The sequence below is a fragment of the Prenolepis imparis genome, unplaced genomic scaffold (assembly GCF_030444845.1).
Source record: "Prenolepis imparis isolate NDT839.2.m4 unplaced genomic scaffold, iyPreImpa1.0 SCAF_11, whole genome shotgun sequence".
Taxonomy (NCBI): domain Eukaryota; kingdom Metazoa; phylum Arthropoda; class Insecta; order Hymenoptera; family Formicidae; genus Prenolepis; species Prenolepis imparis.
The window spans coordinates 16,067,184-16,079,623 of NW_028141169.1; the positions used below are offsets into that span (position 1 = coordinate 16,067,184).

Below are 12,440 nucleotides of genomic sequence, written 5' to 3' on the forward strand. Positions count from 1 at the left end.
GATGTATCGATTTGCTGAAAGGACAATACCCACGACCATGGAGATTTTTTGGGAAATTTTATGAAATAAAAATTAATCCAAAATTATTGATCGGAGATTTGCAGTCACGGACAGCTCGAATCGCGCGACTTGAAGAAATAAGAAGATCGTTACGCAGACGTTACTTAAGCGTTGATACCAATGTTCCAGCACTATCGACAAACACTCCAGTAAATTCAATCGTGCAGGCAATACACGGGCGTGAAATAGGTTTCAAAAAACGTCACACGAAAAACCTGTATGATTGCATCTTTACGCATAATTTGTATCATTCTCCACTCGACTTTTTTGAATGGCGAGTTCATAATTTCTATGTAACAGAACTCAATCCTGGTTGTATTGCAAACGAGTTTGATTGGAACTGGTAAGTGTTTTTTTTACAATAAATTTTTAAATTTTTAAAAAATTTCTAATAAATTTTTATGTTGCAGAAGGAGCTCCCTCCGCCCCACCGCCTCGCAGCCACCTTACCATCGCTGGCGCCAGACCACCCCACCGCCGCCCGGCGACCTTGCCGCCTCGCGATCTATCCGCCGCCGTCGCCCATCGCGACCCCCCAGCGCCTCACAGCCGCCGCTTCGCAGCAGCCGACGCATTTTTCTTACATATATTTTATTTTCATTCATATTTTTTATTATATTTTAAATTCTATACTCTTTAAATTTTTATATTCTTATATTTTAAATTCTATACTCTTTAAATTTTTATATTCTTATATTATTCCTTTTATATTATAATTAATATCAATTATTTTATATATTATTTTTATATATTCAATTTTTTTCTTATATTCAGACACACATGTATTACACACATATATGATTAAAAATTATTAATATTAAAAGAAAAATATATATTTATTCTAGAATAAGACGTCCTTCTCCCTCATCGCGACATTATTTAAATTATTAAAAAATTATTATTAAAATATTAATAGAAAAAATTCTCTCTTGCGAACACCTCACGCTCTCCTAAGCGCTTCCTCTCTCGCAGTCCCTAACCTCGCGCTATCTCTCTCTTTCATGAACCTCGCCGCAACATCTCTCTCCTTCACGTTCGCCTCGCGCTATCTCTATCTTCTCTCGCGCTACCTCTCTCGCGGTCCCTAGCATCACGTTCCCCTTCCCCGCATGACGTTATCCCACAAGGACCGCTACAAGCTTCGTATGAGAGCTGGAACTGCTTACGGGTGGGAGAAAAATGGAGAATGGAAATGCGTGTGAAGAAATTATGTCATGATTTAAACTTAAAATCTCAGTAGTGATACAAGGCCGGTTCTAACCCTGGTCCTCTGAGGGGGGTGCGGGACGCGGGGGGTTCTCCGTGGCGAGGGGTATGACATCACGCGGGGCGGGGGGATATCTCTGCGGCGTGGTGGCCGACGTCACGCGGGGGAGGGGATGTTTCGACAAAGGAGGGGGAGTTTTCTGAGTGCAATATTTGTAGATGGTATCTTTACGACTTTTTTATGAGGGTTCTTAGACATTTTCCCAAAAAGGTATAGAACAAGCGCCGATGATTGACAATTTTGTACCCTCGTTAGTATAATTTTATTACGGAAGCGCCGATGTCCGGCTGCTCGAACTTGTCAACGGAGCGTTCTAGAATCCATAAAACTATGTTTTTTTTCATTTTATGGACAAAATGTCCATTAAATGTCCATAAAATCATTAGGATATTATGGAAAGGAATGAAGATTTTAGGGCCGACGCTGCGACGAACATGTCAAAACATTATTTATAGGTGCAAATGTAAAAGCGTTGACGTTCGGCAGCTTTGTACTCTCGCGGAAAATCGGTCGTAAACGAGAGCGAAACATCTTCCTTAATATTTTTAAGGAAGAATGCAACGTATCGGCGCCAACGTTCGGCAACTTGTGTCCTTACTCCTCCATAAAACCGATATCTCGGGAAACTATCTTTTGAGATACGCCAAATGTTAGAAAAGGAGATAGAATTAGGTGAAATATATAAGGAGGATGAGAGCGCGTCAAACCATAGTATGATTTGAAAGCGCATAGATGCAGCAGTGAAAAAAGTTTAGTGGTTACTTTTCTTGTGTCAGAAGTGTCAGTGGCGTAATAGTGAATAAAAGAAATAATGGAAAACATCGAGCAGAACGAACGCGACCTGTTGGAGCGGTCCCGCCAAGTCACCACCTTGGGTGAATATTTTGCATGGGCGCTGCACTGCGAGGAATTGATCAAACAGCTTGAAGAACGCAACCGTGTCAAGCGTCCGCGACTCTCGATTGGATATAGACAATCTTTGGTTGCTAGAATCGCGCAACTCGAGGGTGTAAAAACTCGATTGCAGAAACAGTTTATATCCAGTGGTGGTGAATACAGTGGCGACAATAACGTGGAAAAACTCGTTTGGCGAGAGATTGATACGGCGTTCGAGAGCCGCATCTTAACCGGTGCGGTAATAAACAATAATTACATCGTACCTCGTCAATTTCTCAAGGATGCCAAAGACATTATGATCGAACACGTGCAGAAAGTGATGCAAAAACACATTAATGTAAAAGTGAACACCGTGTTTAATGGCGAGTTTGTGTCCGGTGATAAACGCGCCAACAAAAGTGTCAATACAAAAAACTATGAACTCTTTCGCACGTCCGATTTACACGAGTGGTACGAGCGCCGTGTTATCGAGCCCACGCTAGCATCGCTAGAAGAGTTTCAAGAACGCGATAGTGGTTGGGCGTTATCACAAATAATTAACTTGACTATAAATATAAACAAGTTCAATGCGCGCGGGATGCCATATTAAATTACCGCGAGAAATTATGACGAAGAGAGCGGTAATTAATGTGCAATCCAGAGACAATGCGTGTTTCGCGTGGTCAGTGGTGGCCGCTCTGTACCCCGCTGAAAGACATATGGAACGGGAATCTACATATCCGCACTATACGACAGTGCTAAATTTACAAAACATTGAGTTTCCAGTGACCATAAATCAAATTAAAAAATTTGAACATATAAACGATATCTCAATCAACGTCTACGGCATCGAGAGGAAGAAGGAACTATCAATTGTTCCGATACGACTCGCCGATCGGAAAAGAGAAAAACATGTGAATTTGCTATACGTGGAGGACGACAACGTTGGACATTTCGCATGCATCAAAAATCTATCCCGGCTTGTCAGCACGCAACTGAGCAAACATGATCACAAGAAATATATCTGCGATCGGTACGTATATTTATTGCAATAAAGTTATATATTAAAATAATCGTAAATAAAATTTTAATTTTTTCTTTCATAGATGCTTACACTATTTCGGATCGGAGGACAAGTTGCAGTCACATACAGTAGACTGCGGAAAGATAAACGACTGCGCTATCCGGTTACCAAGCGATAAAGACAAGTGGCTCGGCTTCGACAACTACAACAGAAAGGAGCGACTTCCATTCATAGTGTACGCCGACTTGGAATGCGTTTTGGCAAAGACCGAAGAAGCAATAAATTATCAACATCACAAGCTATTCAGCATCGCTTATTATATACATTGTTCGTACGACAACTCGTTATCCGCGTATAATTCTCGCCGTAGCGTCGATTGCGTTTCATGGTTCGCCGAAAAACTTAAAAATTTAGCGTTACGTATAAAGACTATTTTAACGACAAATGTTCCCATGGTAAATTTAACATCGGACGAGTGGAAAAAATTTCACAGCGCAACGCATTGTCATATATGCGAAAAACCATTTATACAAGACGATACACGCGTACGCGATCATTGCCATCTGACTGGATACAGAGGTCCCGCGCACTCAAATTGCAATCTAAATTATAAAGAATCTTTTTGTATTCCAATAGTATTTCATAATTTATCAGGTTATGACGCGCATTTCATTATCGAGGATATAGCTACAGCGTTCGAAGGGGAAATCGAATTACTTCCGATAACGAAAGAAAAATATATATCATTTACAAAAACTGTTAAATTGACACAAGACAATTCGAAAAATCATATAAAATTATGTTTTATCGATTCATATAAATTTCTGATAAGTCTTGATAAATTATCATCTTTTTTGAATAAAGAAAAACTCAAAATTTTACATTCTGAATTTAAAAATTTACCGACAGAAAATTTCAATCTATTAACACGGAAGGGTGTCTTTCCATACGAATATATAGATTGTATCGACAAATTGCAAGATACATGTTTACCACCGCGCGAATCATTTTACAGTTCTTTGACCGGTAGCACAATATCCGAGAGCGATTACGCGCACGCCGAGAACGTCTGGAACCGATTCTCCCTTCGAACGCTAGGCGAATATAGTGATCTATATTTAAAAATTGATGTCATGTTATTAGCAGATATTTTTGAAAACTTTCGCGACACTTGCATCGTGAGTTATGGACTCGACCCTGCGTATTACTACACTCTTCCCGGGTATACATGGGATGCCATGTTAAAACACACAAATATAACATTCGAATTGCTTACAGACATTGATATGGTCATGTTTATCGAACGGGGAATACGCGGTGGTTTAAGTCAATGTTCCAATAGATACGCCCATGCTAATAACAAGTACATGCAATCGTATGATCCGTCGAAACCATCATCATATTTAATGTATTTAGATGTAAATAATTTGTATGGATGGGCAATGTGTCAACCGTTGCCTTACGCCGATTTTCGATGGGTCGATGACATATCTAATTTTGACATATCATCTATCACGCTCGATTCGCCTATAGGCTATATCCTCGAAGTAGATTTAGAATATCCGCAACATCTTCACGACATGCACACTGACCTACCGTTTTGCCCAACGCGATAAACCACCCGGTAAGCGGGAAGATAAGTTACTCGCAACGCTTTACGATAAGAAGCGTTATGTGATACACTACTACAACCTGCAGCAGTGCACGCGTCACGGCCTTCAAGTTACAAAAATACATCGCATATTACAATTCACTCAATCCACATGGCTTCGCGGTTACATTGGACTTAATACGCAATTTAGAACTCAAGCGAAAAATGATTTCGAAAAAAATTTATACAAATTAATGAACAATGGAATTCAATCAGGATTGGCAATCCTGAGAAGAGGATTTATTTTATCACATTATTTTTTCGCATGTCCTGTGCTCATAAAATCGGAGAGACCAAGCCTCATGGTTGACTCAAAATCATCATGGATTACAATGGAAAGATGGAAACGTTTCATATAGCATGGCTCAACGTTTGATTACAACAGCTATCGTTGGTGGACCACATGAAGAAGAAGAAGAATCCATTCTCGTATATGTAAAAGGACTTGAAAAGCGAGAATGGTTAGCCGATATATTGGATGATGCGGGAAACGGTTTCATTATTGAGACCTTGGATGCTGATTACGACGATATCGAGTCTCTAAATAATCTAGATGTTAAAAACACTGTGCGATGTGGAAAACATGTTAAGAATTGCGCATTACAAAATGTATTCAAAACATTTAACTGGTGGCCGCAACGCCAGAAAGAATTGCAAGATTTGGAAAAATAAAGTATTTAAACATTAATGTGTTTTATCTCTTATTCCCCTTCCCCAATCCTTTCCTCACGAATCGTTTCTAAGAATTCTTTTTATCCGAGCGCCGTTTCCCCTTCTCCTAAATTTCATAGCGCCAATAGTATTCTATAATCTCTCACCACATTTATCCCACTACTTTGAAAAATAAGTGTCACGTATATTCTTAATTTTATACGATCAATGTTGCGTTAACCGTTCGTGCTGGTGGTTCACTTTTAAAATCTGGAAATATGTACTACGCTGAAAGAAGCAGCGGCTCCGGCAGACATGTGAATAATTACATACCGAATTGTAATGAAACTCCATCGTTTGAGAACAAATGCGACAAGTAAGTTTAACTTTTTCTATTTTTCTATTTTTATGTCTTTATATTTTTACAAATTGTATTATTTTTCAAACTAATTTCATTTTTACAGCATTTCGTTGGAGCCTCGTGCAGTTCGTATACTAGGTAGACGATATGCATTGACAGCTACGGAATTTAAATTCCTCGAAATTGGTATCAAAGTGGATCCACCGAGTTACGTGGAAATCGCCATAGGAGATCATCGAGGAAAGGAACTGATACTATCTCTCGAAGCGTGGAAGGGACTCTACGAGCAACGTCACAATATTCAGAATCTGCTTCGGAACGACTCTAAAGATGTCCACAGTTTTAGCGTTGGACCACTAACAGTGAGATTTCATACGATTAACGACGCCAAGTTAATAAGTCTCGAATCTTCAAATGTACGCATGATGATGATCGAATCGACGTTACACCGTATGTTCGATCTCGATCCATCCATCGATGTAACTTTTGACCGATTGGTTAAAATTACCAATACAGTCGATATCAAGTTTACGCAATTTTCAAATATCGCGTCCAATGTAACGAGTCCTAAAGAAGTATCAAATGTAATACGCGCTAGCGACGCCTTCAACAAGCATCAGCTCATCGATTGCGAGCTGGCAGCTTTAGTTTTTAATCCATAATATGTAAGAAAAAAAATATTTAAAAGAAGAATAAAGAGTTTTTAAGTCTAAATTATGATGTAATTTCTTTGCATGCATTTCCATTCTCCATCTTTCTCCCACCCGTAAGCAGTCCCAGCTCTCATACGTAGCTCGTTGCTAGGTCCTTGTGGGGATGACGTCATGCGGGGAAGGGGGAACGCCAGGCTAGAGATCGAGAGGCTAGGGACTGAGAGGCTAGGGACCGAGAGGCTAGAGACCGAGAGGCTAGGGACCGAGAGGCTAGGGACCCTGACAGAGGTAGCGCGAGAGAGATAGCGCGAGAGAGATGACGCGAGGCGCAGCGAGGAGAGAGAGAGAGAGAGAGAGAGAGAGAGAGAGAGAGAGAGAGAGAGATGACGCGTGATGCAGCGAGGAGAGAGAGAGAGAGGCGAACGCGAGAGACAGAGATAGCGAGAGGCGCACGCGAGAGATGATGCAGCGAAGGAGAGCGCGAGGTGTTCGCAAGAGAGAGAATTATTTTTTTAAATGTTTTTTTTTCCCAATATTAATAATAATAATTCTTTTATAATAATATTCTTAATATAAATGGGAGGAAAGAGAGGAATTATTCTAAAGTAAAATATGTGTTTTTATATTTAAAATAATTTTTTTTTATTCATAAAATAGGTATGTGTAATATTTATAATTTTGTGTGTGTGTGTGTGTGTGTGTGTGTGTGTGTGTGTGTGTATGAATGTGTGTATGTGAATTTAAAATTTTAAATATAAGAATATATAAGAATATAATAATATAATATGAATATAATATAAAAATATTTAAAAAAATATATAATAATATAATATGAATATAATATAAAAATATTTAAAAAAATATATAATAATATAATATGAATATATAAGAAAAAATACAAATAAGATAAATAGATAAACAATATAAATTTAAAAACGAGAGTACATATCAAACAAGAGGGCGAATCTATTTTTTCAAAATCTAAATTTAAATCATCGTAGAGATAAGATTCCGAGTTTAGATATAGCTTAACGTTGGCTAATTTACAATGATCGAATGTAGTAACATCTTTTGTCATAACATTCTTTTTACCAGTCTGCAATGCAAAGATCACATATCGCGGCTTTTCCAGCTGAGAGGCGGTTTTCACAGTCCACGAATGCTTGGTCGTACTATGTAACAGCGGAAATTCGTACAGATCCCAAGAGCGAAAATGTTTAAGAATCGCCCGCTTTCCAATGTTCGTAACAAGGTTTATTGATTTCGTTCAATATTATATGCGGCATACGCCATTGTATCTTGATCAATTCAATATCAGCTTCAGCAGGTCCATACAGACAATTGTTGTCGTTGCGCGAACGTATCAAAATTAATTCGTGGCGAGCATTAATCACAACTCGCTTGTAATCTTCGCAAAATCCCAACAGCATGTTGAGCGGCAAAAGTTAAACATGCAACTATCACCACATGATCCATTATGTGTCATATCCCACCCGGCATTCTTCAAGATTTTACTTCTCTCGGTAGTTAAAGAGACATAATTTTTCAACGTAGAAGTTATTCCAACGGTTCTGTTGCGATCAATCTCCACACCATCGAGTTCATATCGAATTTCATCAAACATGAACGCAACGCAGTTATTTGCCAATACCAAGTGTTTCATTTGCATCTATTTTAGATATCGTCAACTTTCCCTCAAAATACAGAAAGCTTTCGCACGGTAACGTGTACAAATCCTGGTGATGTATAGGTATCCGTATCTCATCGCTATGTCCAAGCGATGAGTTGGCGTATGGATTGTATGTATGTGTCTCAACCTTGACGATACGATCATCAAAGACTGGTTCACCACCAATATTCCAAATATCAATCATCTTTTCGTACGATGAATCCCAATGATTTTAAAAATTCGCGATTCAATGCGCTGAGTTTCTTTTTAGTGTAACGAGATCTCTGATTATTGTCGCTCACTGCCGCAGCTGCTCTCGCAAAAGTATTGTCCCTCGTAAAAGTATTGTCCCTCGTAAAATTATTGTCTCTCACGTGCTCCGTATCATTTAGCACGAGCATCACACGCTAATTTTGTCGACGCCGTACGTGCAATTTTACAGTAACTTCCTCTCCTCGAAAATCCAGCAATCGTCCTTCTTGATCAACAATGCGTATCGTTAGATCAGTAATGCTCCGTACGACGATCGGGAGATAAATGATCTGTGCAGGCGTTTCCGATATCTTATATCCTGGCGGCACGCTCGGTGAAAATTCATGTATCGTGTGTACGCGCTTGTCATTACTGTACGCACCAGTGGTGACGCTACATTCTATACGGATAATATTCACGCTAATAATATTTATAGGTAAATCCGAATCATGCCATTTGTGAGGTTGCAATATACGATTCGACGAGAATCCCAACAGCGATCCAATGCTGTCTGGTTTACTAAAATTTATTCTATAGATGCATTTGATTTCGCTCTTTAGAGTATTATGATTGGCGCGAAGCGCTATTGCATCTTCATTCTGCTCTTCATTGGAAGGATATTCTGAAATTGCACGTCTCAGATACTCATCTGTAGCTTGTATTTCGTATGATCCTTCGGGTATCGTAATTTCCTTGTCATCCTTATCAAAGTAAAATTTATTATTCTTAGAATTTACATTCGGTATCGTATGATAAGTTTCAAAATCTGTTAAACCGAGCTCATAATCACCATTCGATAAATCTATAGCTGGAAAGTAGCTTACAGCGAGAACGCTACTTTTGCCAGTCAACGTTAATGTTAGCAACATGTTGTCAAACTGAATCGTGATGATGGATTGACAGGCTTTATATCAGTCGTTTGAAGAAATCGTAAACACAATTGTCCACAATTATTCTGATTATAATTTTGATAGGATGTGTGATTGTATTCTATTTTCGCAACATTTAAATATTGCACCAATTCTTTGGGTGGTTGAAGATTGCCAAAACTATCGAAATATATTGCTCGATTTCCTTTCTTTACATATGCTACCCAATGGGTACCGGAACCATCAACGTCATCCAAATTTACAATACCGCTTTCATTTTGTCGTATACCGCTTATCGGTAAATTATTGCACATGAAAACACCTCTAAAGAATGGTATACGCATACGTCTTGCCAGTTGTTGCAATTGTACATTAGTTGTTACACCCACAGGCATTTTTATCGTTTTTTTTGACGTTTTTTTTTCTTAGTTGAGAATCCCTGTCCACGCTTGTATGGAGCGAGATAAACTCCACGACCTTCCATAGCGCGATTATGACATTGCATTTCTTCAAGCTGACGTTGCGCAGCCTTGCTATCATTCACAGCCTTTGCGACTCCCGCTGCTCCACCGGCCAACGAACCGAGAACTCCCAACAATGGTAAAATTGGCAAGATACCACCACGCTTCGCCACAGGCAGTATTTGTTTCTTCTTCTTTTTCAAAGATTTTTTCGTCTTCATCCCCATACCGAATTTTGTCTTTGCTTTCATAGCTGCCCAAACAGTCGTAGCGGCTGCTCTTTCACCAAGAGTCGAATCTCTCGCAGTAATACGTTTTCGCGCTTTCGCAGCGAGTATATTGTCAGCAACGTGTCGTTCTCTGAGGGCGTTGCTTTGAGAATATGCAATGTCGTGCTCGCGACACGCAGCATCCAATGGATTAATGCCTCGATCACCTCTAGCCAATCGCTTTTCCAAATGAGTCCCTGGACCGCAAAACTGATAGCCGGGGATATGTAATTCGATGGGAAGTGCGTTTATCGCGCGATTAAAGAGACCACTACCTATTTTCGTTGACATTCGCTGCAATCCTTTATCATCGGCGCTGGACCGTCGATGTGCGTTCGCTGCCTAGGTCGATTGTAATGTTCGAAACAGCGGCAACAGGCCTGAATCTCTGGATCCGCCTTTATGTGTTCCGGAAGCTTGTCCCACACGTAGTGGATGTGATTTTCGTATCGCAATAAAAATGCTTTTGGCACAAATTGCAGCTGTTCGGCGCTTAAACCGTGAATATCGGAAGCACTTGTTAGCAGAAGAAACATTTTTTCGCTACTGAGCGATTCATGGTTCCGCGCAGCTATAAATAGGCTCTCCATGACTCATTCATTCATTCGAGAGAAAACATGCGGTTCGTTCAGCAATCGACGATAATCAAAGTTACAAATTTCGATGATAAAACACGGTTAATGTTGGATAAAGAAATACGCAGACATGGAAACATGCTACCAAATACTATACGCGGTATCATCTGCGGCCCCTCGAATTGCGGTAAAACTAACGCGTTGATTAGTTTGATAGAAAGTCCGCACGGAGTTTGCTTCGAGAACATGTACGTTTACTCGAAATCGCTTCAACAACCGAAATATCGATATTTGGAAAATTTGCTATCAACGATAGAAGAAATTGCTTATTTTACATTCTCTAATAATAGCGATGTCATTCCACCGAGTGAGGCGCTTCCGAATTCCATTTTTATCTTTGATGACGAGGCATGCGACAAGCAAGATATGATAAGAGAGTACTTTGCAATGGGACGACATTCGAGCGTCGACTGTTTCTATCTTTGTCAAACGTATGCCAAGATACCCAAGAATCTTATACGTGACAATGCAAACTTATTAATTTTATTTAAACAAGATGGGACAAACTTGAAACATGTGTGCAACGATCACGTAAGTACAGATATGTCTTACGATAATTTTCGCGCTTTTTGCCAGAAATGTTGGCAACATAAATATGGATTCGCGGCGATTGACAAGGACAGTCCGCTGACTAATGGACGATATAGAAAAGGATTTAATGAATTTGCAATACCGCAAAGCAATTAGTCGCTTTCGACACATTGATCGAGCAACGTCTAAATTACAACTTGATGAATAACGATCGTGAAAAGATTGTGAGAGAGATTTCGAAAACGAGCGATTCAATCCGCAAAAAATATCGTTTCTTGAAAACTGGTAAAATGGAGGAGGACGATGCATTGGAGAGGCATTTTAAACCAATCTCTGAACCTCTGAAACAGCTTGTTGAAAACACAGTCGGTGTTGAGTCTGGTGAAGAAAAGATTGAACCATCGAGTATGCTTGGAGAGAAAAAAGAGTTTAAAACAAAGCGATCAAATATATCATTGAGCGGTATAACTTCTACTCTAAAGCGAATCAAAAGCAGGCGAATGCAACAATTATTGGATGCAACTACTTCTACTCCGATACAAGATGTACAACCAAGACAATTATTACATGATAAGACATCTATCGAGGAAATTTTCGAGACTTCACCTGAATCGCTTGTGACATCGATTCAACATTCATTACAAACATCTGAGGGTCAAAATTCATTGCGAAATCACCTGGGTCCACTTGCTCAAAAATATGTGGCAGCTATATTGAGTCAAGATAAAAATTCCAAGATGGATTACGTATACGGTGTTAAATTTATCGACAAAGGAATGATGCTCGGTAATAAAAATTTCGATGTGGATAAAAATGATAATATAATTATCGATGGATCAAAATACGTTGGAACAACAGGTCTTTACGAGCTGGTTTTCAAGAGTATTCCCGACGATGAAATATATACTGCAAATGACTTGCAAAACTACAAAAGTATATTAATAAGAACAAATGCGCACAGACGAAATGGTAATGTGAATCATCCAGTATTAGGTAACAAGGGATACAAATATAAATATATAATCGCACCATTATTCTCTGATAAAAAATCTGGAAAAGGTATACCGCATGCTATGACCTTAAACAATATTAAGATTAATTATGTGCATTGGAATGATCCCAACGAGTTGGTAGATCGTCTGCGATTGCTCGAAGCTTCACATCAAGCCGGCAACAACGCCCACGGCAATGAAATATTGTCGATTATCGAG

General features: G+C 39.3%; 1 pseudogene; it reads left to right on the top strand.

The window, feature by feature from the left end:
* The first annotated feature begins 2,138 nt into the window (after positions 1-2,138).
* Positions 2,139-3,258, top strand: LOC145943247 (uncharacterized; annotated as a pseudogene).
* Positions 3,259-12,440: the final 9,182 nt, after the last annotated feature.